Source organism: Caretta caretta, chromosome 9 (genome assembly GCF_965140235.1).
Source record: "Caretta caretta isolate rCarCar2 chromosome 9, rCarCar1.hap1, whole genome shotgun sequence".
Lineage (NCBI taxonomy): Eukaryota > Metazoa > Chordata > Testudines > Cheloniidae > Caretta > Caretta caretta.
The window spans coordinates 14,190,835-14,218,481 of NC_134214.1; the positions used below are offsets into that span (position 1 = coordinate 14,190,835).

General features: G+C 39.6%; 1 protein-coding gene across 3 annotated transcripts in view; it reads right to left on the reverse strand.

Annotated features, from left to right (window-relative positions):
- Positions 1-27,647, reverse strand: part of NAALADL2 (N-acetylated alpha-linked acidic dipeptidase like 2) — a 935,367-nt gene that overhangs the window by 712,879 nt on the left and 194,841 nt on the right. For all 3 annotated transcript variants that reach the window (XR_012669850.1, XM_075132103.1, XM_048862820.2), the window contains one exon: positions 22,324-22,415. The gene's annotated coding sequence lies outside the window, so the exon portion shown is untranslated. The remainder of the gene's footprint in view (positions 1-22,323; positions 22,416-27,647) is intronic.

Sequence of the window (27,647 nt, forward strand, 5' to 3'; positions counted from 1 at the left end):
ATTAATCCTTGATGAAAAGGACACCAGATGCTTGGATGTTTGAAATGGTTTCTCTAAATGTACAGAAAAGCACTTCTAAGGAAGAAATATGTGCCTGTTCTTGAGAAAAGCTCCCTTATTTTCTTCTTTCTAATGCAGAGAAAAACAGCATTTGCTGTACTGAAAAGCATTAAAGTTTCATACATTCGCATACAAACTGACATTTGCAATACATTTTCCACACAATTATCTATGTACACTAAACATTTCCGTAAAGCTCCATTTCAGAGATAGCTTATACTGTATGGTGTTGTAAGTATAGGGTGTAATAATCTTTTTTCATATTCTGAGCAATATAAATGTTTCCCCTCCAGCAACATTGTCACTTTTGACCGATGTGAGAATTCACGAGTGGAGATGAGGCAGCCGCTTAACAAGACTTAAGGTCAGTAAGAAAATCTCTCAAATGGAACATTTTAATTAGGTCCACCAATGAAAACAAACTGCAAGGAGGTACAAGGAGAAAATAAAGGGAAAAGTTTTTTTTTTTTTTTTTTATCATTAGATATTTGTGGAAAAGAAGAAAATACGCGTCAAAGATTTCTGCAGTGCTTTTGTAAAGTAACATCCTTCCAAGTGTTATCTGCCCCCAACCCCATGTAGTTGTCAAGTAATTTTTAATTTTGTTAGATAATAGAAACTTTTAAGATAAACCATGTAGAAAATAATATAATTAAACAAATGTGTAAACTCAAAAGCACATTTAATTATGATTCCTGCTCACTGTATAAAAGTAGCTAGTAGGGAGCAGCAATATGGGACACCTTTTCTAAATGGAATTAAGGTACAATTTTATACAAACCATTCTGTTCTCTATAGTTTCTTATGCCACTGTCATCCCTGTAGTATCTGAGCACCATTCATTAGTGCATTAAGTGATGTGGCTACACATCTACCACATGTAGTTCGTTTTTATTCTCAAGGCCCCCTGGGGGGAGGAATGGATGTGCAATGGATTGTACCACTTTGCAGCAGAAAAGGGGAGTTCAAAACTTTCATGATTTTTTTAAAGAGTTTTTGGTAATCCATTTGTAAAATTTGTGTTACATCCTGTAATGCCTAATTCGTTACATAAAGATTATGAAGATATGTACGCAGCGTTTCCAACAAATGAATTAAGTGGCTCAGGAGCCATGACACACCAGAGACAAGGTGATATCATGGATTGGGAGTCTACGCCCAAGGTTCTGCTTCTGACCCGGCCGCCACCGATGGATTTGTGACTATGGGCAAGTCCACTAACCTCTCTCTCTCCACCTCAGTTTCATTATCATTTTGGGGTTTTGTTTGTTTTTCCATAGAAAATGGTAGTTTCATCTGAATGGAAGTTTCCCCAGGAGATGTCCATTTTCTATGACATTTTCTTCAAAATAAATAAATAAATAAATAAATGAGCACTTAATTTTTCAGCAACCCAAACTTTTTGAAAATGTTTTGTTTTTTGGCAACTAAACACTGAAAAAGTTCAGCTAGTGGATGGTTTATTTGGGTTTTTTTTTTTTTTTGGCTCTACTGGCCAATTTTTTTAAGCTTTCAGGTGTCAAAAATAAAAGAAGGGGAGGTGGAAGTGGGAGGACAGTTATCAAAACCTTGAAAATTCTGTAAAAAAAAATATATATATATATTATCAATATGTTTCATAGTAAAACAACTATTTCCTGATTAGCTCTAATGCTCACCTATTTTTTGTGAAGAGTGTTGAAATATATGGTTGAAAGATACTGTACGAGTGCTATTATTTTTAGTAATATGGTGTGTAGTTCCTATTAGCAATATTTTTATTCAGTATTTATATTGTGGTAGTGTAAAAAAGTGAGAATTTTCTGTAATATTTTTATTAATCCTATGTGTGCGTCGGTTTCCCCTATATGCCGCATTGTTACCCAGTGAGTGGGAAAGGACTGTTTGCTCTCAGGGCAGGCTAAGAGACATAGGTATGAATACAGGTTTCAGAGAGGTAGCCATTTTAGTCTGTATGAGCAAAAACAACGAGGAGTCCTTGTGGCACCTTAGAAACTAACAAATTTATTTGGGCATAAGCTTTCGTGGGCTAAAACCCACTTTTAGTCTCTAAGGTGCCACAAGGACTCCTCATAGGTATGAATGTCACCTAGCTGTCTGAGACTAAATGGGTCATTGGAAAAAGACTGGTTGAAGCTGACTTTGTATCAACAGAGAATTTGTGAAGCCAATGGCAAAGTCAGTCACCAGGACCAACGATCCACATGGAGATAGCTTCCCTGCTGAGAGATGGAGAATGCTAAGCAACATCTTCCAGCTCAAGAACAAAGGACTGGAAATCTGTGAGGTGAGGGGATAAGAGTTGGAATGAGTTGGGGCTCTCTCACCAGGAGTCTAACCGTGGAGATCAGACAGAGACAGACAGAATTTTAACAACGGGGTTCACTCCAGCTTGGCTGGGCTCTGTGCTAACCAGAACGGTCTATGCTTTAACCTTCAGTTCCCTATGCTAATCTCAGTACTTTCTAAATTGTGTTCCAGTTGGCTAATAAACCCTATTGGTTGAGTGTCACTGCAAATGCTTTCGAGCTACACAGAGTTCTTCAGGTCTGGGAAAGGTACTCAGAGTATCACAGCTAAATACAAGATCAAGCAAATACTTTAGCATAAATTTGTTAGTCTCTAAGGTGCCACAAGTACTCCTTTTCTTTTAGCATAAGTAGTTAGCACATATTGTAAAGGACAGTTCAAGATGAAGTGGCCCGTTAACACCCATGTAGTCATAGGACAAAAAGGGGGATTAGTGGGTTACAGATTGTTGTAACAAGTGTCTTTATTAAGATCATGATTTTATACAGACAGCCCCTAGTTCTCAAAAGAATACATTATTATTAAAATAGTCACTAGTAACTATACAGTGCTTTTCACCTTCAAAGCTCTTTGCAAACATTAATTAATTTAATCCACACATTATTAGGTATGGAAGCTAGTAGCTCCTTAGCTGCAATCCCAGCTCTTCTGCTGACTTAAAGTGTGGCCTTGGGAGGTCACTTAGGACACATTCCTCAGCAAGTGGAAATCTTGTGCCCACAGCCAGCCAGGAGTGCCTACCTTTTTCTGCTCTCCACATTTCAGTTTCCTGGTCCAGAAAACAGGGATAATAATACTAGCTTCAGTAACGCAAGTTTAGTTATGTTGCTGAACAAAGACATTGGCTTTGAAGGTGAAGTGATGAATAGAGCAGTAATGAGGAGTACTTGTGGCACCTTAGAGACTAACAAATTTATTTGAGTATAAGCTCACAAAAGCTTATGCTCAAATAAATTTGTTAGTCTCTAAGGTGCCACAAGTACTCCTTTTCTTTTTGCGAATACAGACTAACACGGCTGCTACTCTGAGAGCAGTAATGAACTCATTTTCAGTCCATATCAAGAAAGAAAATAGAAATATTTACTCCCCCCCACTTTAATCTGGCCTTGAGTCAAAAATGAGGATTAAACAAATTAAATTTGTGCATAACAAGTTTAAACAACTGATGTATGTGAGATGATACTTTGTTAGTTGCAGGCCTAGAAAACACCCCTTTAGATCTAGTATAAAGGGAAATGAAAAAAGGGATTTTGCTGCCTTTCAAAACACACCATCATTTATAATGGTAATGCGCTGCAAGAATTTTTTTGCAAAATTATATTTTTCTCTAAAATCTTTGCACTGCTAATTTCCACCAACCCTCATCTTGGTGAACATGTAGTCGTCATCAAAAGCCTGAAATCAAAGGATAAACTGACTGATGAAAGCAAGCAAGCTAAAAAAAATCTAAGGGACTGAAAAAGTCCTTTTCTAATATTTGTTGGCAAGAGAACTAAAATTCTTATAAATGCCAACTAATGCTGAACTTTATCTTACACAACTAAGAAGAAAAGCTTACCGCTCTGAAAACCACATTAAGAAGGCTGAAGTGTAGAAACCTTGGTGAAATTCAATCAAAGGTTTTTCCTCTTTTTAAAATCTATTTTTATCACTTTATTCCCTACATCCTTTTTCTCTCTTAGAAAGTGTGCTTCTTAAAAACACTAGAATGTGCAACTACTGGAATTCTGACCTAGCAAGAGCCCAGGCTGTAGTGGCAAATACAGAGTCTAAAACACAGAAAGAAAAGAAGAACTTGTGGCACCTTAGAGACTAACCAATTTAGTCTCTAAGGTGCCACAAGTACTCCTTTTCTTTTTGCGAATACAGACTAACACGGCTGCTACTCTAAAACACAGAAGTGTATTATAAGTGGAGATTTTCAAGTCAATGGGACTTGTGCTCCTAATTCCATTAGAAACTTTTGGAAATCTACCCCATAAAGTATATATGAGGTGGATAGAATCCTTCCATTGGAAAGAGTTAACTGCTACAGACCACCCTGCCCCACAGTAGCAAATGAGGAATTTAGACAGTCAATACTGTATTAACACATTCTTTTCCTTGATGGTAGCAGGGTACTCCTATCAGCAGCTGTATCTCTGAACATACCAAGTCATAGTGTATCTTGTGGAGCAACAAAAGCTGGCAAATGGCTCCCAGGCTAAAAAGGAAACTTCAGTGCCAGCCTAAGAGATGGTTTTGACTGACACCTGGTCCCCAAGCTGAGAGATCAGTTTTGATTAACAGTGTTAACGTAAGGAGCGAAATTGGGGCCACTTCACTGCAGATGCACTAGAGGTGAGTATAGACACAGGGATCACCTTCTGGCTCCTTATCTTCCCACAGAGAAGACAGGCAAGCAGGGCCATCCCTAGCTATTCTGGGGCCCTAAGCAGCTCCCCCGGAGGGGGGGAGGGGGAGAGGGAAATGCATGCAGGCCTCTGCTGGCGGGGGGGCTGGCATGGGGGACGGGGGGAACCACCCCCCAGCACTCACGGGCAGCGCACCTGGGGCCGGGCCGCTGCACTTCCTGCCGCCAATGAGTGCAGGCCCAGCCCTGCTGCAGTCCTCAGGGGTGGGAAGGGGCGGAGCAGGGGCTGGAGCAGCATGCAGCTGCGCAGGGCACCAGGAAATGTGGTGCCCCAAACTTCCTGGTGCCCTACGCAGCAGCGTACTTTGTGTTTGGGTAAGGACGGCCCTGCAGGCAAGCACTCCCCGAGCACAGGGGAGGAAGTGCTGCCAGGAGCGCTGTACAGTCTGGAAAGGGGTATGCGTAGGCAGATTGCAGTCACGCCTGTAACACTACCATCCCAGCACAGTGGCATGCATCAGTGGCCTGTGCTCGGCCAGTTGCAAGCTAAACCTTCTCTAAAGGTTTAGGAAGGGTCACAGGAAGTACTCTTGCAGGGCACCTAATCTTTAGGCACTTCCTTTCCCCAGAACGGTATAGTTCTGGCACTAGGAATCTTAACTGAGCCCTAAAGATTCAGGCCAACATTTTCAAGTGTGCACTAAATTTGAATTCCTGGCCTGAGACACAGGGCCTGATCCTCCCCTAGCTTACAATGGCGTACAATCGACGAAATTACCCCAGTGCAAGTGAAAAGTAAATCTTTTCCAAGGAACTGATTTACACATATGTTATGCGCCTGCAGGACCCATTGGCATTAATGGAAGCAGCAGGTGTACAGCGCCTCTCAAAAATCAGGCCTATGGCAGCTCAGGTAGGGGACCCAAAACTCAGGGTACCCAAAATTAGTTGACAGTAGTGAATATTTTGGCCCCAGCCTTCTGACAGGGATTGCACTACTATGTCCTGGAGCAATTGTGGACCCAGCTGGAGGGTATATATACGGATCCGTATCTATGAAGCTCTGCATTTTGAGTTATACCCTACTTTTATTATCTAAAATACAATATAAAGTATCCTTGGTCTGTCTCCACTTATTTCCTTTCCCAAATAGCACACTGTTGGAGTCCAAATTTCCCAACAATGGTGGGAAAAAATCATGTTAAAATCGTGAATTTTGCAGAACTTGGAGGATCATAAAAAACACTAAGTTATTTGCTATTTCTTTTTTGCTCACTATAGGTAGCAGGTTCAGTTTTATGGAAATACAAGGTGGTGTAATCCACAGGGTGTAGTGTTACCTACCAATGGGGTAGGCTATAAACAGTAAATAGAAAATGTATACAGAGTATAAGTTTCTGTGGGTTGGCAGCAGTGAGAATTTTTATAAATAACATTTCGTGTAATACTTATGCCTCATCTCTCACCCACCAGCCAGCTTATTAAGGCAACACAAACATCAGGTTGTCATGGGAAACAAAACTGTTTGATGTGTGGCATCTTCCACAGATTCCAGGATTGCAGGAGCTGTGAGTTCCTGCTGAGTTCCTGGTAGGCCTGACTAGAATGTACATGGAGTGTGACAGTTTAAACAGAATAAGCCAGATTCATCTACGGTGTAGCTACCATGAAGTTATTTTTTCAGCCTTTAGAGGGCAATGTTAGCAAGTGTTTATACTGGCTCCTTCATCACCATCCATCCTCAAGAGAACCCTTGTGTCCAGCAACTCCTATTCTGCATTAAATGTAACCTTCTCCACTTCATGGCTTCAGCCTTCCCAAAAGAAGTTGGGGAAATCCCTCCCCTAGAAGGAAGACTCTATTGCTATGATCTCAGATAGGAGGTCACAAGAGAGCCACACTCAAACTCAAATGGATCAGAGGAGGTTAATTCAATTGTTTATACAGGCCACTGCCATAGGCCCTGAACTTTCGCACACAGAAGTCAATCAGTTTTGCCATTGAATTAAATGGAACAAGATGAGGAAGAGAAAGCCCATAAAACAGCAGACCCCAGTAACCATAATAGCCAGCTATTTACAACAGAAGGAACTGTCTCCTTTAACCCCAGTGTTACGAGTTTGTGGTTTTGTTGCTGAAGGTCCCAGGTTTGACCCCTGCTGACAACTGATTTATATATGAGGCCACATTTCATTACATTTGTAACTCATCATCTCCCCCTTCCCAACTGCTTTTCAATTAAGGTTACCCATCACCTATGATTAAAAGAAACGCCACATTCTGGGGAACAAAAGGTTAAATGTGATGGACGTAGGAATTTGAGGTGCAAGGCAGAGAGGTTGGGGGAAGATCATTATTTTGATCTATCATGTTATTGCCATTTTGACGGAAAGCAACAAAATTGTGAGTCATACCACACTGGCTAATTGATGTCCTACGTAAACTACAGATGTTAATTCTGTCACCAGAGTGCCACACTTAATTAGGCCCCAGTGATTCACTGGAGCAAACCCTTATATATAGGGCATGATTTTTCTGAATCTGTAGCTTGACTTCTGCATACATTATTAAATTAATGTGATCCAACTGCATAAGGGATTTTTTTTTTAAATGAATGCAGCCCCTGGCTGAAAGAATAATTACCATTACAAAACTGTTAGATTACAAAGATCTTCAGAATTCATTCCTTTTAGTCTGGCTAAGAAACATTTATAAGGATTTAAAATGTGCAGTCCCGAAGATAGGGATAGGATGCCCATTTTTAAAACAAACATATCCCATATAGCTTATTCCTACAATGTGTGTGTTCTTAATACCATGTAACATCAACTAGAATGTCTTACATAGAGCATTTCTGCTATGGAGTATCATTTAACACGAGCCTTTCATGCATCTCCTTTAGGATTGAAGACTATATCCATGCATTATTCCTAAAACTAATCAATATATATGTTCTAGAGGAAGTAAAGACACAAACCCATATTGTCTCCAACTGGAGAAAAGCTGACTTTTAGATTAGCACAGTTCTCCCATTCTGCTGAAATTTGCAATAAGGCATTACTTTTCCCACTTCCAGTCACTATGCTGTATTTTAGAATCACACAACTATTTGCTCTGTATTTACTTAATACATAACTACTGTGTATTTCTATAGATATTTTAAGCATATTTCTATAGATGTTTTAATTCAAAACCAACACTGGGAAAGGAGATCTAAAAATAATCACACATGCCCCTTTCTGCCATTCATATTCCTTGCATTTGTCTGATGTGCCTTAATTAATAAACTGTCTTAATATATCTGATAAGGTGGAAGGTAAGGCAAAGCAAACAGCACAGAGGCCAAATGCAAAACAAAACATTTTTCACTGAGACATTAGCTGTGTGTTCATAATTAAGGTAGAGAATCAGCATCCTTCCCATGCCATCAAATGTTGCTTATGGCACATACAAAGCTTTGGCATCTTAGGCCACTCTTTGCATGTGCTCTGTGTTGTAAAGTCCCAAGAGAAAATTAAAAGCCCAGCAAAAGAATATCTGAATGATACAGAATGAAGAAACCAATTTAAATATGCATTTAGCAGTAAGAACAGTTATTCCACTTCATGCCAGCTGTGACTTGCAAATAAAACATACTCGTTATATGCAGACACTTTGAGGAAATTGCCACATTAGTTGGAGAGTTACCAGACATGCCAATGGAAAGGCTTTGTCTTGTATGAGTATTTTTAACTCTTGTCTCTCTGTATAGATGTTATAGCATCATGTAGTACTGTAGTGCTATAATATAGAGAAGTAACACAATCCAGTGAACTGAGCATGATACTACGAACCAGGAACCCCTTTAGTTCTAGCTACGGTTTTGCTCCTGCTGCATTGTGCAGTCTCAGATACACCTTTTGACTGCTCTGGGTCAGATTCTCAGATGTGGCATAGCTACTTTGTGCCACACCTCAGGTGTAACCGTCCTGGGGAGGATCACCCAACACAAGTGTGCTCTTCCCATAGTGTAGAGATACCATATCAGCTCTCACACCACCCTTTTTCCCAGCTGCCAGCATAGCTAGAGAAAAAAAGCACGGCCATATGTTCCATCATGCCGTCACCAATCTCTGACGTTGTTTGCATCACTTGTAGTTGGTTTATGTCAGAGCAGCCCTGTGTTTGCCAACTGCTGAGCTCAGAGATTTTATTCCTGAGTCACCAAAAAAAAAAAAAGGAAAAAACCAACCCTCAGAAGATCAAAAATCCGTTTGAGTGGCCTGGTTTACTGTCCTATACACGTTACAACAGAACATAAAAGATTGACATATACATACCAAAACAGGACAGGACAAACTATGCCTCATTAACCACAGAGTTGTATCTTCACACCCCTGCTACTCAGTCAATTTCACTGTGTGTCAAATCCTGCCATCCTTGCTCAGTCTAAACTCCCACTGAAGCCTGTAGCCAAGTCAAACACTGCTGGATAAAAGTGGATTTTTTTTAAAATCACTAGAACTGCACTTTCCACTCGACCATAACTGAGTTCCACATGGGTGAAATGTACCACCTTTTTGGAAGGGGCCACTCCTTTGTACTCCTGAATGATGAACATGTTGGCTCCAAAAAGGCCAATGTAAGAAAAGCATATGGAGTGGAATGGAGCCTCTGGATCGATGCTTCACAAATCCGGTGAATGGGAATCCCTAGCACAGAGACAGCAGTTGGCAATTCCAGCCCACTGGGATGGAGCAGCACCATAGGAGGTTCGGTGCTGCTTCCCCAGAGCTCCTCCCTCAGACTCAATGGAGAATACCCACACAAACACCTGTTACTCTAGAATCATGCGGCTTTCCTGCATTGCACCTCGCAAGCCAGTTCTACTACATGCTTGAGGGAGATTTTCAAAATTGCCTAAAGGATTTAGGAGGACAAAGCTGATGCTCCTAAACCCCTTATGCACGTCTGAAAATCCTGCCTTCTGTGTTTATATGTCATGAAGGTAGGACTCTCATTCACACAATCCTGAGTCAAAATAGTCGAGTTCAGTTTCATAAAAGAACAGCCAATGAAAGCCTTATAGCAGTTTCCAAGGACACAATGCCAGTTCCACAAATATTTTTGATAACAGGAAACCACTAGGTTGTACACATTAGAGAAATACCATTCTATTATATTCCTGAGCAACAAAATTAGGATTAAGAAATGATGACAGCAGCCAGTTTCTTGTTCAATTACCATAGAGTCCCATTAAAAATGCTATATAGTTTTCAGTTACCTAACAGACAAACTTTCTAGTTTGCTACAAGGTATAAAAATATAATTAGTAACTGAATTTCTGCACAAGAGGTTGTTATCCTTTGGACAATTGTGCTGATGTTCCTTTGGAAACAGTCTCGCTCTGGTTTTTAGTGCTTTTGAACAGAATATGCTTTGTGATGCAGTGAGAAAAATGTTACATTGTTTACCACTGCAGGGAGTCTCGCTACAATACAGATACAAGTAGTGCTGTATAGTGCATTCAGTTGGTATAAAGCATACTAATTACTAATGTGGGTTCAAACCAAAAATTTGGGCCCAAATGTCCATGAACATTGAGTAAGTTTATTTCTCTTATTACTACTATTGATTCATGAAGGTGCTACCTCCATCTCCTTCAAATCTCTCCTCGAGACCCATCACAAACACAAACCCTACATCCAAACAATAATGACTAGACTGAGGGGCAGTCAGGGAGATGTTGGGGTTTTTTTTTTCTTTAATTCAGATAATTAATTATGTACACAGCTAGACTATGTAATTTATCTTATTACTATTAGCCTCATTCTCTAACCAGCCTCCTATTGCTTGTGAGGATATTTGCTGCATCTTGTCTTAAATGAAAATGTAAACTCTTTGGGATACAGACTGTATTCATATTTATTAGTACAGGTACAATGTCTAGCATTGGGTCTCTGGGTGCTACAGTAGTACAAATAAATAGAAGATGAGATGATCTAACAATAGTCTAACTGGATTTTTAGTGGAAGATGGGTAAAATTTTCTTTAAGAGACTTAGATGCCTAAGTCCCATTTTCAAAAGTGATCTTGATACTTAAGACCCTAATCCTCAAAGGAATTTGAGGTGCCTAACTCCCACGGAAGTTAATGGGAGTTGGGCACCTACCTTGAGGATCTTGGTCTTAGGCACTTTTTGAGAATTTTACCCAATATGTCCAAATCCCTGAGAATACTCAATCTTCATTATTACTATTTATTATTTGTATTGCAGTAGAATCCGCTGCTGGGACAAGCACTATACAAAATACAATCCAAGTGTATTGGTCTTAAATTCAGATCCAAACACTGAACCTCTTCCCCCATTTATATAGCAGGCCAAACCAAAACTTTTAAACTTTGGGTCCAAATTTTGAAGCTCAGGTGCATCACCAGTACTAATGAAGTATGCATTGCAATTCAGACACTTTAAACACTTTAATGTTAACAAAGTAAACATGTCTGAAAAATCTGGCTGTATACTAATTTTTTGTGCCCAAACAGATGCACCTTGCACCCAATTTCCAGAGTAGTTTCAGCTTATAGACAACATAAAATTGGGAAACACTTCTGGAAATGTTGGACCTTGTATTTTAGCTCTTATATGTGATAACTGTAAATGAATGGGAAAGTGTTGTTAAACATAGATAAAACGAATTTGTATCTGTCTTTTCCAGAATATCCAGTGATCTCTCATTACATAGTGATACCTTGGAAACATTAACTGCTTTCTTAATAGTTTTCATTGAAACATTTCCCCCACAAACCGCCCATCTTTCCACCTGGGACTGGTCTCCTGATGTGTTCTAAGCACTATGGGAGTTTCTGTGTTAATAGCTGAACTGCCAGAATTAACAAAAGAATGGAGACAGGAGCAGTTCAGTGAAACTAGGAATTAGGGGGAGATGGTTGGGAGATGTCCAGGTAATCTCCACGCCAGAATTTAGCATTGAGAGGAAGAAAATGAAGTAAGAGTGGATACAGCCGTGGGTAGGAGGAAGGGCAGTGTAGATACAAGTCTAATAGGTTATACTGGTAGTAAAATGACCGTGCCTAATAGGGTACAGAATGTGAGTGAGGCCAAACAGCAAAAATTAAGATGTTTGTACACCAATGCGAGGAGCCTAGGTAACAAAATGGAGAACTAGAGCTACTGGTGCAGGAAGTGAAACCAGATATTATAGGGATAACAGAAACACGGTGGAATAGTAGTCATGACTGGGCTACAGGTATTGAAGGGTATGTGCTGTTTAGGAAAGACCGAAATGAAGGTAAAGGTGGTGGAGTAGCACTGTATATCAATGATGAGATAGAATGTAAAGAAATAAGAAGCGATGAAATGGATATGACTGAGTCCATCTGGGCAAAAATTAAATTGGGGAAGAAAACTATTAGAGCCTCCCCTGGGATAGTGCTTGGGGTGTGCTATAGGCCACCAGGATCTAATTTGGATATGGATAAAGTAAATACTAATGGAAACTGTGTGATCATGGGAGACTTTAACTTCCCAGATATAGACTGGAGGACGAGTGCTAGTAATAATAATAGGGCTCAGATTTTCCTAGATGCAATAGCTGATGGATTCCTTCAGCAAGTAGTTGCTGAACCGACTAGAGGGGATGCCATTTTAGATTGGTTTTGGTGAGTAGTGAGGACCTCATAGAAGAAATGGTTGTAGGGGATAATCTTGGCTCAAGTGATCATGAGCTAATTCAGTTCAAACTGAACAGAAGGATTAATAAAAATAAATCTGCAGCTAGGGTTTTTGATTTCAAAAGGGCTGACTTTCAAAAATTAAGGAAATTAGTTAGGGAAGTGGATTGGACTGAAGAATTTATGGATCTAAAGTTAGAGGAGGCCTGGGATTATTTTAAATCAAAGCTGCAGAAGCTATCGGAAGCCTGCATCCCAAGTAAGGGGAAAAAAGTCATAGGCAGGAGTTGTAGACCAAGCTGGATGAGCAAGCATCTCAGAGAGGTGATTAAGAAAAAGCAGAAAGCATATAGGGAGTGGAAGAAGGGAGGGATCAGCAAGGAAAGCTACCTTATTGAGGTCAGAACATGTAGGGATAAAGTGAGACAGGCTAAAAGTCACGTAGAGTTGGACCTTGCAAAGGGAATTAAAACCAATAGTAAAAGGTTCTATAGTCATCTAAATAAGAAGAAAAACAAAGAAAGAAGAAGTGGGACCGCTAAACACTGAGGATGGAGTGGAGGTCAAGGATAATCTAGGCATGGCCCAATATCTAAACAAATACTTTGCCTCAGTCTTTAATAAGACTAAAGAGGATCTGAGGGATAATGGTAGCATGACAAATGGGAATGAGGATATGGAGGTAGACATCACCATATTTGAGGTAGAAGCGAAACTCAAACAGGTTAATGGGACTAAATCGGGGGGCTGAGATAATCTTCATCCAAGAATATTAAAGGAATTGGCACAAGAAATTGCAAGCCCATTAGCAAGAATTTTTAATGAATCTGTAAACTCAGGGGTCGTACCGTATGATTGGAGAATTGCTAACATAGTTCCTATTTTTAAGAAAGGGAAAAAAAGTGATCCGGGTAATTATAGGCCTGTTAGTTTGACATCTGTTGTATGCAAGGTCTTCGAAAAAATTTTGAAGGAGAAGGTAGTTAAGGACATTGAAGTCAATGGTAAATGGGACAAAATACAACATGGTTTTACAAAAGGTAGATCGTGCCAAACCAACCTGATCTCCTTCTTTGAGAAAGTAACAGATTTTTTAGACAAAGGAAACGCAGTGGATCTAATTGACCTAGATTTTAGTAAGGCGTTTGATACCGTGCCACATGGGGAATTATTAGTTAAATTGGATAAGATGGGGATCAATAGGAAAATTGAAAGGTGGATAAGGAATTGGTTACAACGGGTCCTACTGAAAGGTGAACTATCAGGCTGGAGGGAGGTTACCAGTGGAGTTCCTCAAGGATCAGTTTTGGGACCAATCTTATTTAATCTTTTTATTACTGACCTTGGCACAAAAAGTGGGAGTGTGCTAATAAAGGTTGCAGATGATACAAAGCTGGGAGGTATTGCCAATTTAGAGAAGGACAGGGATACCCCACAGGAGGATCTGGATGACCTTGTAAACTGAAGTAATAGTAATAGGATGAAATTTAATAGTGAGAAGTGTAAGGTCATGCATTTAGGGATTAATAACAAGAATTTTAGTTATAAGCTAGGGACGCATCAATTAGAAGTAACGGAGGAGGAAAAGGACCTTGGAGTATTGGTTGATCATAGGATGACTATGAGCCGCCAATGTGATATCGCTGTGAAAAAAGCTAATGCGGTCTTGGGATGTGTCATAAATATAAAGGGAAGGTTAAACCCCTTTGAAATCCCTCTTGGCCAGGGGAAAGCTCCTCTCACCTGTAAAGGGTTAAGAAGCTAAAGGTAACCTCGCTGGCACCTGACCAAAATGACCAATGAGGAGACAAGATACTTTCAAAAGCTGGGAGGAGGGAGAGAAACAAAGGGTCTGTGTGTCTGTCTATACGCTGGTTTCTGCCGGGGATAGACCAGGAATGGAGTCTTAGAACTTTTAGTAAGTAATCTAGCTAGGTATGTGTTAGATTATGATTTCTTTAAACGGCTGAGAAAAGAATTGTGCTGAATAGAATAACTATTTCTGTCTGTGTATCTTTTTTTGTAACTTAAGGTTTTGCCTAGAGAGGTTCTCTATGTTTTTGAATCTAATTACCCTGTAAGATATCTACCATCCTGATTTTACAGGGGGGATTTCTTTATTTCTATTTACTTCTAGTTTTATTAAAAGTCTTCTTGTAAGAAAACGGAATGCTTTTTCATTGTTCTCAGATCCAAGGGTTTGGGTCTGTGGTCACCTATGCAAACTGGTGAGGCTTTTTATCCAACATTTCCCAGGAAAGGGGGGGTGCAAGTGTTGGGAGAATTGTTCATTGTTCTTAAGATCCAAGGGTCTGGGTCTGTAGTCACCTAGGCAAATTGGTGAGGCTTTTTACCAAACCTTGTCCAGGAAGTGGGGTGCAAGGTTTTGGGAAGTATTTTGGGGGGAAAGTCGCGTCCAAACAGCTCTTCCCCAGTAACCAGTATTAGTTTGGTGGTGGTAGCGGCCAGTCCAAGGACAACAGGTGGAATATTTTGTACCTTGGGGAAGTTTTGACCTAAGCTGGTAAAGATAAGCTTAGGAGGTTTTTCATGCAGGTCCCCACATCTGTACCCTAGAGTTCAGAGTGGGGGAGGAACCTTGACAGGATGCATCAGGAGAGGTATTTCCAGTAGGGATAAGGAGGTTTTAGTACCGTTATACAAGGCACTGGTGAGACCTCACCTGGAATACTGTGTGCAGTTCTGGTCTCCCATGTTTAAGAAGGATGAATTCAAACTGGAACAGGTACAGAGAAGGGCTACAAGGATGATCTGAGGAATGGAAAACTTGTCTTATGAAAGGAGACTCGGGGAGCTTGGCTTGTTTAGCCTAACTAAAAGAAGGTTGAGGGGAGATATGATTGCTCTCTATAAATATATCAGAGGGATAAATACCAGAGACGGAGAGGAATTATTTAAGCTCAGTACCAATGTGGACACAAGAACAAATGGATATAAACTGGCCACTAGGAAATTTAGACTAGAAATTAGACTAAGGTTTTTAACCATCAGAGGAGTGAAGTTTTGGAATAGCCTTCCAAGGGAAGCAGTGGGGGCAAAAGATCTATCTGGCTTTAAGATTAAACTCGATAAGTTTATGGAGGAGACGGTATGATGGATAACATGGTTTGGTAATTAAATATTCATAAATAGGCCCAATGGCCTGTGATGGGCTATTAGATGGGGTGAGATCCGAGTTACCTAGGAAAGAATTTTCTGTAGTATCTGGCTGATGAACCTTGCCCATATGCTCAGGGTTTAGCTGATCGCCATATTTGGGGTCGGGAAGGAATTTTCCTCCAGGGCAGATTGGAAGAGGCCCTGGAGGTTTTTCGCCTTCCTCTGTAGCATGGGGCACAGGTCACTTGCTGGAGGATTCTCTGCTCCTTGAAGTCTTTAAACTATGATTGGAGGACTTCAATAGCACAGATATAGGTATGAGGTTTTTTTTGTAGGAGTGGTGGGTGAAATTCTGTGACCTGCGTTGTGCAGGAGGTCAGACTAGATGATCATAATGGTCCCTTCTGACCTAAATATCTATGAATCTATGAATTGTTCTTACTGATGTGAGATTCAGATTAAAATGTAACTACAATCTGTGGACCCAATCCTGCTCCCAATAAAGTCAGTTGTGTAATTCCCCTTTCTTACTTCAGTGCAAGCATGATCTGACAGATTATAAGCATGCTAATTTCTTCATTATTTATATGGATTTTCAATAGCTATTATTATTATATGCCTGGCAGTAACCCCAAGAGGCCCCAATCAGGGCCTCGTGTTAGGCACTATTTAGAAACAAAGAGACTGTCCTCACACTGAAAAGCTTCCCATCAACATCCCATCCCACTGAGAGACAACAGGTGGATACAGACAGATGGGGGACCACAAGTAAACAAAGTAATGAAGTGGTACCAAGTGTTCAAAATTATACTGGGAAATGGGGGGGGGGGAATGGAAAGAGCATATTATTCTCAATGGCTCAGACATATAAAGCCCAGTCTTTAACTTCGGCAACAATACCACAGAAGTCAAGGGGGGGGGTGATGGGGGAAAGATAAGTTTGTAAGTTTTTAAAAGAAAGATTGACAATTCTTTATAGATATAAGATCTTATAAGTAGAATTTTATTCACTGTATTTACTGAATATGTTAAAAATGATTATAACATTTACTCTGACACTGATGTTGGGCCTCTCTGCTATTTCATGCATCAGTAGATACAATTTTGTATTCTGTACCTTACCTGTACACAGTTCTTTAAACTTTTACTATTAAATTTAATTTCATTACCGAGAGTACACACATTATCAGCTTCTTCAATAGTCACTCTGACTATAGATTGGAAGCATATAGGAGTACAATGCTTCATGGAAGTAGATGAATAATGATATATTTGTTTTTATTTTTTCCAATTTTATCAGGTCTGTCTTTGCTTTCATCAGAATTAGCTGATCAGTTCCATCTGCAGTTGTCTCGGTATCCTCCTTATGTAGAATCACTTTGTAAAATATCATCTGCTGTTTATTAATAAAGGTTTCCAATAAGTCAGTTTACTTCACCATTCCCATAAGGAACTTCTCAAAGTACATTTAAAACCATAGGCCTCGAATCTTATGGGACCATCTCATTTTACTCCTGGAAGAACGGAAATCTCTTTCAGGAGGTCAATCTACTTTTTTTTTAGGCAAACAACCACAGGATGTTGCACTTGCATCACAACTTTAATAAAAGAATCCCAAAGTGCTTCACCAATGTGGATATGTATAATTATCCCCTTTTGACCGGTGTTAAAAGGGAGGCACAGAAAGGTTAACTGGGTCACACACAGCAAGACAGTGGAACAGTCAGGAACAGAACCTGTGACCCTCCAACCCTTGGTCTAACTATTAGGACACAATGTCTTTCTAGAAAAACAACTGAAATGTGTGTACAGAAGAGTGAGAAATTATACTATTTCTTCAGTCTACAAATATCAGCTATATACAAGGTAAATCCTACACATAGCAATCTGCACTCATAAGCCATTCACGTGCTTCCCCGAGTACACTGAGTTATATAATTAAAGACAATCTCCTTGTGGGATAGAAATAAATAGGAATAAACTCAATATGTAGCCTTACAGACTATTACATTTAATCCGACTTGCAATGGAAATCGCCAGGGCCAAATTTAGGAGGCTTGGGGGGCACCAGGCTTGGGGTGCTGTTATTGTTGTTAGCATGAGTAAATGCAGATTTACAGATCCTAATGTGCAAATGTATCGTTTTATATGACAGGGATAAATCATGCATGCAAATCGCTCAAAGTCATGAAATGGGCTACAAATGCCATTAAAAATAAGGCATTCAAAATTTTAACAAATGGAGGGTGGGACACTCTTCTGCTGTGGTGCCATCTGGTCTATGGACAGCCATGGAAATCACCCTTGTTTGGCAGTGTGAGCCAAATCTCCCATGTTTGGCAGTGTGAGCCAAATCTAGTGCTAACCACCAATGTATCTTCTATTTACAAAGAAAAGCCATCAACAGCCACAGACCATATTACATCTCCCTAATGAACCAAAGAACACACACAATTAACAAACTAGAAGGGAAAGCCACTTCTCGGGCTAATACTAACCCCAACTGTTCAAAACAAGTTCTCACTGAAAGAGCAACTCTGATAGTTTAAGCCAGTCAAGTCTCTTGTATTCCTTGTTCCACAAAATCAGGGACTGGATGAATTCACAGCCTGAGATGGTATGACTAAAACATGGGAAATATAGTAGATTAAAAAATTATATTTTACCTACAGCACCATGTTTTGAGTCCCAGAGAATTCATTCTATTTAAGATCCAGAAGTCTCAGTTTATCGTTATTAGGCATTTAGCTAATTGGTGGTAATTCCCAGAGTGGTCTTGGACTAAGCCAGTAATGACTCCAGCTTGAAGAGGCTACTGCAGAGATCACAGTTCAAAGCATGCTTACCCCATGCTTCACTAACTTCTAAAACCAGATGTTTCCTGAGTTTGCTATCTAATACTGATCCTTATCATCCCACTACCAAATACACAGAATTCTCAAAAATCTAATGATATTCCATGGCAGGTCTAGCAATGTAATATCTCTTACTGAATGTGCGTATCAGCCTTAAAGCAAAGCACCCTTAAAGAATACAGACTGGGGGTTCACAGCATGCTGCCTCTTTCTTTAAATCAACACTGGATTTTCTATCATTCGCCTTGCTTTTACAGAAGAGCATGCAAAGAAAGATGGGTAACATATGAATCTAACTCATCTACCATTACACATTCAGATATTAGAATCCTATGCACAAGTAAGTCTTCAACAGCTCTAGAGATGACCCAAACTGTTGCTGAATCTTCTGTTCATTCTTTGGGGCCTTCAACAGATCTTCCCCAGTTGCCAGGCAACTGTGATAATATTGTTAGGTTTATGGTAACAGCCATAACGCCTACTTTAAAAAAAATGTACAAAGATAACAATAATGTGAAATAAGATTACTTTCTTTGTGATCAAAAGTATCACCATTTGAATGTTAATGTCTAAAGTTCCTCAGTCAAACCACACAATTCATATAATTGCTGTAAAACGGGTTCTGTTAAAAGTCAGTGTTAATAACAATCCTTTAGAATACCTCTAAAGCATGTGTTATTAGATTCAATTATTTGAATTATTCCAAGTTCTGTACTGAGCAGTTGCAGGAGAAAGAAACGTGTACACAACCCTTTCATTTTATGTAAAGAATTTCTCGGAAAAAACACAGTACAAGCACATCGTGCTTGAAGTTTACTGTGCTTCTTTAAATAGGGCTCCTGGGTATTTTACAATATCTTCCATAAAATTTAAGATGTCCTGGATGGGGAGAAAACAGGTGATGCAAGATACATATATTGCAGGGAAACAACCCTACACTGGAAAGAGAGGAACTAGATGAAAAGAGAACATCTCCACTTCTACAGTTCTATGAAAAACATCTGATTTTATCACTGTATATACCTTAGCCAATGCACAACTCCAACTTGCTTTTAGATACGGGCATGCACATGGCCATCCTTGTCATAAAACTGGCTTCTGCTCACGTCTGTGCATGCAACAACAGGAACATCTTTACGAGCTACAGAGTGTAGTGTGTGTGACCCCAGGGTCAACATTAAAGGATGGATGGTCCAAGAGCCCACATTCGGATTCCAAGGAAAAGAAACAGGAAGACTGTTCCTGCCTGCTATTCCAACCTTGATACATTAAAAGCCAAAGTAGAGATTCTCTTTTTGTTTCCAGAATCCAGTTATAGGACTTTTGTTATTTTTTCCACTAAGAACCTACAGCATGGAAATATAGATTTCATGTGTACAATTTTATCTACATTTATTTTGTTACATCAGACAATTGGAGGCACGTACAGTGGACGACTAGTCACAATTTCTATACTCTTAAATCGGAGATACTGCAGCTGTTTCCCATTAAAGTACATAGGGGAAACTGCTGCTTCTCAGCTACTACTCTGGGGTAACTGCTGGCAAATGATGAATATTTAAATAGCAACCACAATAATTCCCTCATTCTATTTTAGTGAAAGTTCCAGTGTCACATGGTTTCACCGTTATAAGTTCCTTCCAACTCCCTTTATCAGCAATTTATTGAAGCTTTTTAAAATGATCTTTTTATACACCTTCATCCAATGACCGCAATTTAGGTAAATACAGTGCTCACTAAAAATAAGATATTCCCCAGCAGTTACTTATCTGTAATGTATGAATAACTGTGGTATTTCCCAGAGAGCTCAGATACTATATCTGTCATTAACTGCAGTGTTTTAAGTGCCAACCTCTGCATATTAACTGTAAAATTTTTAACTAACTTAAGCATCAGAGGGGTAGCCAGATTAGCCTGGATCTGTAAAAGTGGCAAAGAGTCCTGTGGCACCTTATAGACTAACAGACGTATTAGCTTTCGTGGGTGAATACCCACTTCGTCGGATGCATGTAGTGGAAATTTCCAAAGGCAGGTATAAATATGCAAGCAAGAATCAGGCTTTAGGGATAACGAGGTTAGTTCAATCAGGGAGGATGAGGCCCTCTTCTAGCAGTTGAGGTGTGAACACCAAGGGAGGAGAAACCACTTTTGTAATTGGCTAGCCAGTCACAGTCTTTATTTAATCCTGAGCTGATGGTGTCAAATTTGCAAATGAACTGAAGCTCAGCGGTTTCTCTTTGAAGTCTGGTCCTGAAGCTTTTTTGCTGCAGGATGGCTACCTTTAAATCTGCTATTGTGTGTCCAGCAAGGTTGAAGTGTTCTCCTACAGGTTTTTGTACATTGCCATTCCTAATATCAGATATTTTGAATTTTTGGGATGTTCAAAATTTGAACTGTCATCCGGATCCCAGTTCTGAGGCACAATCCAAAATCTGTTACTAATAGGGAATGAATGGCGCCCACAGTAAATCTGAGAATTAGGGAGAACAGCCCACATATTAATATTCAGCTGTTTAAAGTTTGGGGAAAGGTTAACAAAATTTAACTTGGAAATTAGAATTGGATTCTTGACTCCCCTAATCTTCAATTCCCATGCATGCCATGCTACTGAGATCCAAAGGCTTTACAAATTTAAGAATACTCATTTTGCATGATTTGAAAGAGAGTGAGAGAGAGACACACAGCAAATTAAATTATGCTTAAGGTCAGCACTCAGTATATGTAACATTGAGTTACCTATAGAGTATAGCTAAGTAAGAAAGAGCTTGCAAAGTTATTAAGTGATACACTTTCATGATGATTTCCCTTGTGCACTGACACTTTGCCATAAAACATATAGCAAACTAAGCAATAATTATGAGGATTGGGGCAGAATGCAAAGATGCTGACTCAACTCACAGTGTTTTAGGGCTAGTGTACTAGATGTGAGAAATGAGAGTGAATAATGGCAGAAAAAATGAACTATAAAACGTACAACATGATAGAGCCTGCATTCCCTGAAGACATTTAATTGTTATCCTTATTTTTAACACTTTGCACCATAAAAACAAACATAACGCTTACTTTGTTTTACACATACTTAAAAGATAAAGCAGTTTGGGGTGGTTGTGTTTTTGTTTGTTTCATTTTTAAGAACATAGCAACACTGTTTCAGTGTTGTAAGCAGGACACAGAAAGTAATTCTTCCATTCTACTGAGCTCTGATAAGGCCTCAACTGGAGAATTGGTTCCAGTTCTGGACACCTCACTTTGGGAAAGAGGTGGACAAATAGGAGAAGTCCAGCGGAGGGTAAAATAAATGATTAAGAGTATAGAAAACGACTTACAAGGAAAAATCTGAAACACTGGGTTTCTTGAGTTTGAAGAAGAGAAGACTGAGGGGGGACGTGATAATCTTCAAGTACGTTAAAAGGTCATTATAAAGAGGAGGGTGATAATTTTTTTTCCTTAACCACTGAAGGCAGGTCAAGAAGTAATAGGCTTAAATTGCAGCAAAGGAGATTTAGATTAGACATTAGGAAAAACTTTCTGTCAGGGTAGTTAAGCACTGGAAGAAATTCACTAAGGAGTTTGTGGAATTCCTGTCACTAGAGGTTTTTAAGAACAGGTTAGACAAACATCTGTCAGGGATGATCTAGACAATGCTTAGTCCCGCCTCATTGTAAGGGGGGGATGGACTAGATGACCTATCAATGTCCCTTCCAGTCCTACATTTCAATTATTCTATATTTCAGAAGCTTGGGAAAATTGCAATTGCAACATGGTTTTAAATTATTTATCATCTGCTGCCTTAATAATGCAAACTTCTCATTCAATTCCAGTGATCTGTCTTTCATATATATTTTTCTCTTTAGCACAATGGCAAAACTCTCTCCACAAAGTGAAAGTAAATAGTTACCATAAAATAAAAAGTTAGATGCGACACCCAGTATAACAAGTTGTTTCACATACCTTAAAGCCAAGACAGCAAGGGTCACTGTTTGCAGACACTTTTTCATGAAGGCATATTTCTAGTCTTGAGTGCAGATCTCTAGATTAATCCGCTGCAAAAGAAAGAAATCATTCCATTACATTTCATAAGGAAATCCAAGAAATTGGAGATGGTTCAGGTAACAGCCCTGGGAATGATGAAAGGATTAAAAACCTGCCTTATAGTGATGACAACATACTAGATGTATTTAGCTTAACAAAGAGAAGGTTATGAGGTGACTTGATAATAGTCTATTAGTAACTATATGGAGAACAACTATTTGATAATGGGCTCTTATATCTATCAGAGAAAAGGTATTACAAGATCCAGTGGCTGGAAGTTGAAGCAAGACAGGTTCAGACTGGAAACAAGGCATGCATTCACCACTTGAACACTTTACCAAGGGTTGTGGTGGATTCTCCAACATGGCAATTTTTAAATCAAGCTTGGCTTTTTATTTATTTATTTTAAGATCTGCTCTAGGAATTATTTTGGGGAAGTTTGATGGCCTGTGTTATACAGGAGGTCAGACTAGAAGATCACCAATGTCCATTCTGGCCTTGGAATCCATGAATCTAGTTACCATTATACAGTAGTATTTAGAAACATAAACAAAAGATGCTGTTTCATTGATATCCAAAACCCCACACAAGATATTTTTATCAAGGCTTTGTTACTACTTTTCAAATGGTTTGCATTTAAACAAATGAAGAGGTTTCACTGTACCTGAAGAATTTAGAGCTAATTTTTATTAAAACAAGAAAACAAACAAAAACCTTCTATCGAGCATGATCTAACAAATAGGACCCTGGGTTAAGAGGCAAAGAGGTAGGTTCCATTCCTAGCTCTGTTATTAACCTGCTAAAGAAAGCTGGGCAATCTCTCCGTGCCTTGTTTTCCCCATCAGTGAAATAAAGATAATACTACTTATCTTCCTTTGTAATGTTCTCTGAGATCTATGGATTCAAAGTGCTATATCAGCATTATTATTAAGCTTATGCACTGTATATAGTCTTGGTGCTTTCAAAGAGTCAAACCCAGACTAATAGTTTGATCTGCACAGCACAGATGTGCAGCATTACATTTCTAAGCATTATGACTAGGACAGAAAGCACAGGGACCGCAATCTTGCATTAATGACTGTGCTGATGTGTGACTACCAAGTTATTCTGGTCTAGTAGGAAGAGCAAGGCTGGAGGGGAATTTTGAGGATGAGGTGGATTGCATTTATGTCCATGCCAATTCACTGCCATGCACTGCATTTTCTTACACTACAAACTTCCAGGTTGGGGAGAAGGTACACTGGGCACTTGAAACTTCCTATCACTCCAAGCACAGGACCATGCCTTCCACTTAATCTCACATGGTTAATAGCATTCCCTTTCATTTGTGCTGGACCACAACAACTTTGCATTCCCCTGCTGCATATCACATATGGACTTGTAGGATCAAGACCTCCCTGCTCACCAAAAAACAAACAACCCACGTTTTGTTCACAAAAATCTAATGTAGAACCCATTTTCCTCTACAAGCAGGATTGGACTTGTTTAATACATGAGAGAGGAAACCAAAGCTGTATGGACATCCAGATGTTCTCACGTCAGACCAAACTGTCTATATTTATTTCATAGACCAACTATCGGGTATAAAACATTACAATCCCTTTTGATGGATTAGTTCTTTATTATTAAGTGTTGTTTTGCTAAAAAGAGCATTTCTTATATAATCTAGCACGCCAGCATTACAACTCTCACTCCAATTCCACAGCCAGCTCTGAGTACTAAACATTTGTTCTCTAACTAATATTTCACACATTCAAACTTAAAATTAATTTTAAATGCAATCTGTCATCTGTATCTCAAAAATTCTCCCCCCACGTTCCAGTTCTCTGGAATGTGGGATTCCATACTCCTCCGCTGGCCAACCTTGTCACGATCAGTGTATTGAAATAAAAAACAATACCCGCCCTCAGTGTGAAATACAAGAGCATTTATTTATTCGTTTCTCACAAACATCACACACAAAAGCAAGATGTCTCACTCAGTAATGAGAAGGCAAGTTGGTGCAAACTTAAACAGAGCTGCTATTTGTCCTGCAGGATCTTGGTACTGATGTACTAACTGTAAACTAATACGAAGATATTACAGATAATAAATACTACAGATACTCTGCTGCTACACAATCACTGGCAGTGTAATATGCATTAAATTAGAAAGAAGGATCAATAGTAACTGAGAGATGCTTATTGTAATCCACTGAAAACACAGTAGCATGCCACTAACAAAAAGGCTGTAATAGAAAGAAGGGCAGTATCGCCTCCTTCCAAGGTCTGCCATTGAAGTTCACATTAGGAATCCATAAAACCATCAGAAATGCTCAATTTTAATGGCAAAGGCTTCAAACATCACCAAGCAAAAGAAATAAATAATACAATAAAACAGTATGACCGCAATGTGGGCCCATGAAAATTGTAGAATTTGTACAATTGTATTGACAGAACATAATGACTATGTTTAGCATTCACACTAGAATCAAATACTCTGCCCATTGGAAAAAAAGAGAATAGAAAAGGACGAAGCTCTCTAGATATGCTAGGACTGTATTTAAAAAGTCAAACGGAAACTTGGTTTTAAATAAAAGAACCAAAGTTGTAAGGTTCATAGGAGCACCAACTGCCAAATTTAGCAGCCCCCCGGGCACCCCATTGTGAGGTAGGGCATTTTACAGCTGGGGGATTGAGGCACAGAGAAATTAAGTGACTTAACCAAACCACACAGGAAGTCTGGAGTGGAACATGGAATTGAACTCAGGGCTATAGAGTCCCAGCCCAGCCCCCTAACCAATAGTCCATCCTTTCTCCTCAGCTAGTGCATCATTTGCTTTGCACAGAAAAAGCCAAAGATGAAGCAGTCAAATGCAGCAGCAGAAAGCCAAGCAGCCCATCAGTCACAGTGCATCTTCTCTACAAGGGACTCAGCCTGGCAAGCCAGACAATAAAACAAAACACTGCTGCCTTCAAAGAGAAAGAAAACGGCATTAGCTCCACAGTTAAGCCATATTTTGCCCTTCAAAGTACAGACAGAAAGATAATTAAGGTGACAATGAATATCAAAGCAGCAGAAGTTTAAAATGATGAAGCAAATGATATTTCATTTGGGGAAAAAATAATTCCTTGACAGCCACAAACATATATTGTACTTTTTTTCTTAAAAAATAAGAGACTTTGAAATGATAATGTCTGTAATGGTGCATATTACACTCATTACTTATTGGGCCTGATACCAAAACAGCCCTTTCACTGGGCCATCAATAGGTATGTTTGCTCAGATAAAAGCTTCACTTTAGCAAAGCAGTTTATCTGTCTTACAGTTTTATTGCTTAAAAGATGAATTATAAGATTAAATCCACCTTACAGCTAAGCCCTAGAGAGAGCCACATTATAAATATCTCATAAGAGGTTAGGGGTTTGGACATTAATAGTCAATATTAGAAATCTGAGACAGGCATTCCAAAAAGGCATTAACGGTAATGGAGCTTACATACACGCATCAAAGGAGATTGTTATGTTATGGTGCTAGTCAGCACTAAGTTATGGTGCTAGTCAGTTATGATACATATTTTTGTAAGAAAATGAATACTAACCAACTATTAAATATGAGTATGTTCTAAATCAAGGGTTCTCAAACTTCATTGTACCACGACCATCTTCTGAGAACAAAAATTACTACATGGCCCCGGGAGAGAAGACTGAAGCCTGAACCCACCCAAGTCCCGCCATTGGGGCGGCGGGGGATGGGGGGCCGGGCGCAAAACCAAAGCCCAAGGGCTTTAGTCCCAGGTGGGGGGCCTGTAACCTGAGCTCCAAAACTCAGGGCCAGGCGGTGAGGTTCGGGCTTCGGCTTTTGGCCCTGGGTGGTCCAGCTCAGGCTTCAGCCTTGGGACCCAGCAAGTCTAACGCCAGCCCTGGCGACGCCATTAAAACCGGGTTGCAACCCACTTTGGGGTCCCGACCCATAGTTTTAGAACCGCTGTTCTAAATAATTTTCCTGAATACATACACTCAGTAGAAATAGAAAACAATTAGGTCCAAACAGCCTATGACAAATAAATCAAAATAAATTAAACCCCCATTCTGCAAAGGTTAACCATGTGTACAACTTTGCTTGTGTAAGTAATCTTGCTTAGGTCAATAGAAATACTTGTATCAGTAAATATATGCATATGCTTAAGTGCCTGAAGGATCAGAGAGCTAAAATTTACATTGGAACTAAAAGAATTAACAGGATGGAAGGTTAATTGTAAAGTTCACCATTTCTTTGACTGCAAACAGGGTAAGGTTCTATTCTCACTTTAGTTGTGCCGTGGACCCATTCTGTACTTGGGTAAGTCACTTGATCTGTTTCAGTTTCTCCATTTTAAAAATGGGGACAGCTCTACGTAACCTCAGAAGTCCCTCACACATATTTAATTAATCTTAAGGAAAGTTTAAGGGATCCTTAATGAAAGATGCTAATCCCCACTATGCCACCTTCTGCATCACATAATACTTTACAGATCACATAATTTCTGTGCAATTTTTAAAACTTCCACAGTCCAGCGCTGCACTTTTCAGTGTTCTCTATCTCCCTGACAGAAGCATGGAGCCTGAAGAGCTGAGCACAATTCTCTTGTGTGTTGCTAATACAGGATATGTGATTCTCCAGTATTTGCACAGTTTAAAGGAGTACTGCTACAATCAGGACTGGGATGCGGACGATGTGGAGCACGCTAACTGCACACTGACAGACATAGTGAAAAACAATGCCAGGTTGCTGCTGGCATTCATGAACCAGCGCCGCAATATGCAAGAAACTAGCACAGACTGGTGGGATTGCATCATAATGTAGCTTTGGGACAACAAGCAAGGACAGCAGAACTTTCAGATGTGCAATGCCACATTTCTTGGGCTGTGAGCTGAGCTTATCGTGGCCTCCTGCATAGTGGGAAAAGGACCAGGAGGAGCAGCAGGAAGTGCATGAGAACATGATGGGTTTGCTCAGGTAGCAAACCCAAATTTTGCAGGCCCATACAACACCTTTTCTGTGGTGATGTTGAAGATCTAACAACTTTCTCTTCACATGTGTCAAAGGGGAAAAGCGTTGTCAAGTTTTTCAAAAACAAACAAGTACAGCAACCATTTTTCAACATCTTTTAGTACAGCAGTTAATTTAATCCACAATGAGTGAGCTTTGTTGTAGTCAATGTGCATCTTCTTCTATTAAATGTCTCAAAGATCTTCAAATATGCAAGAAGGCTTATCAATCAG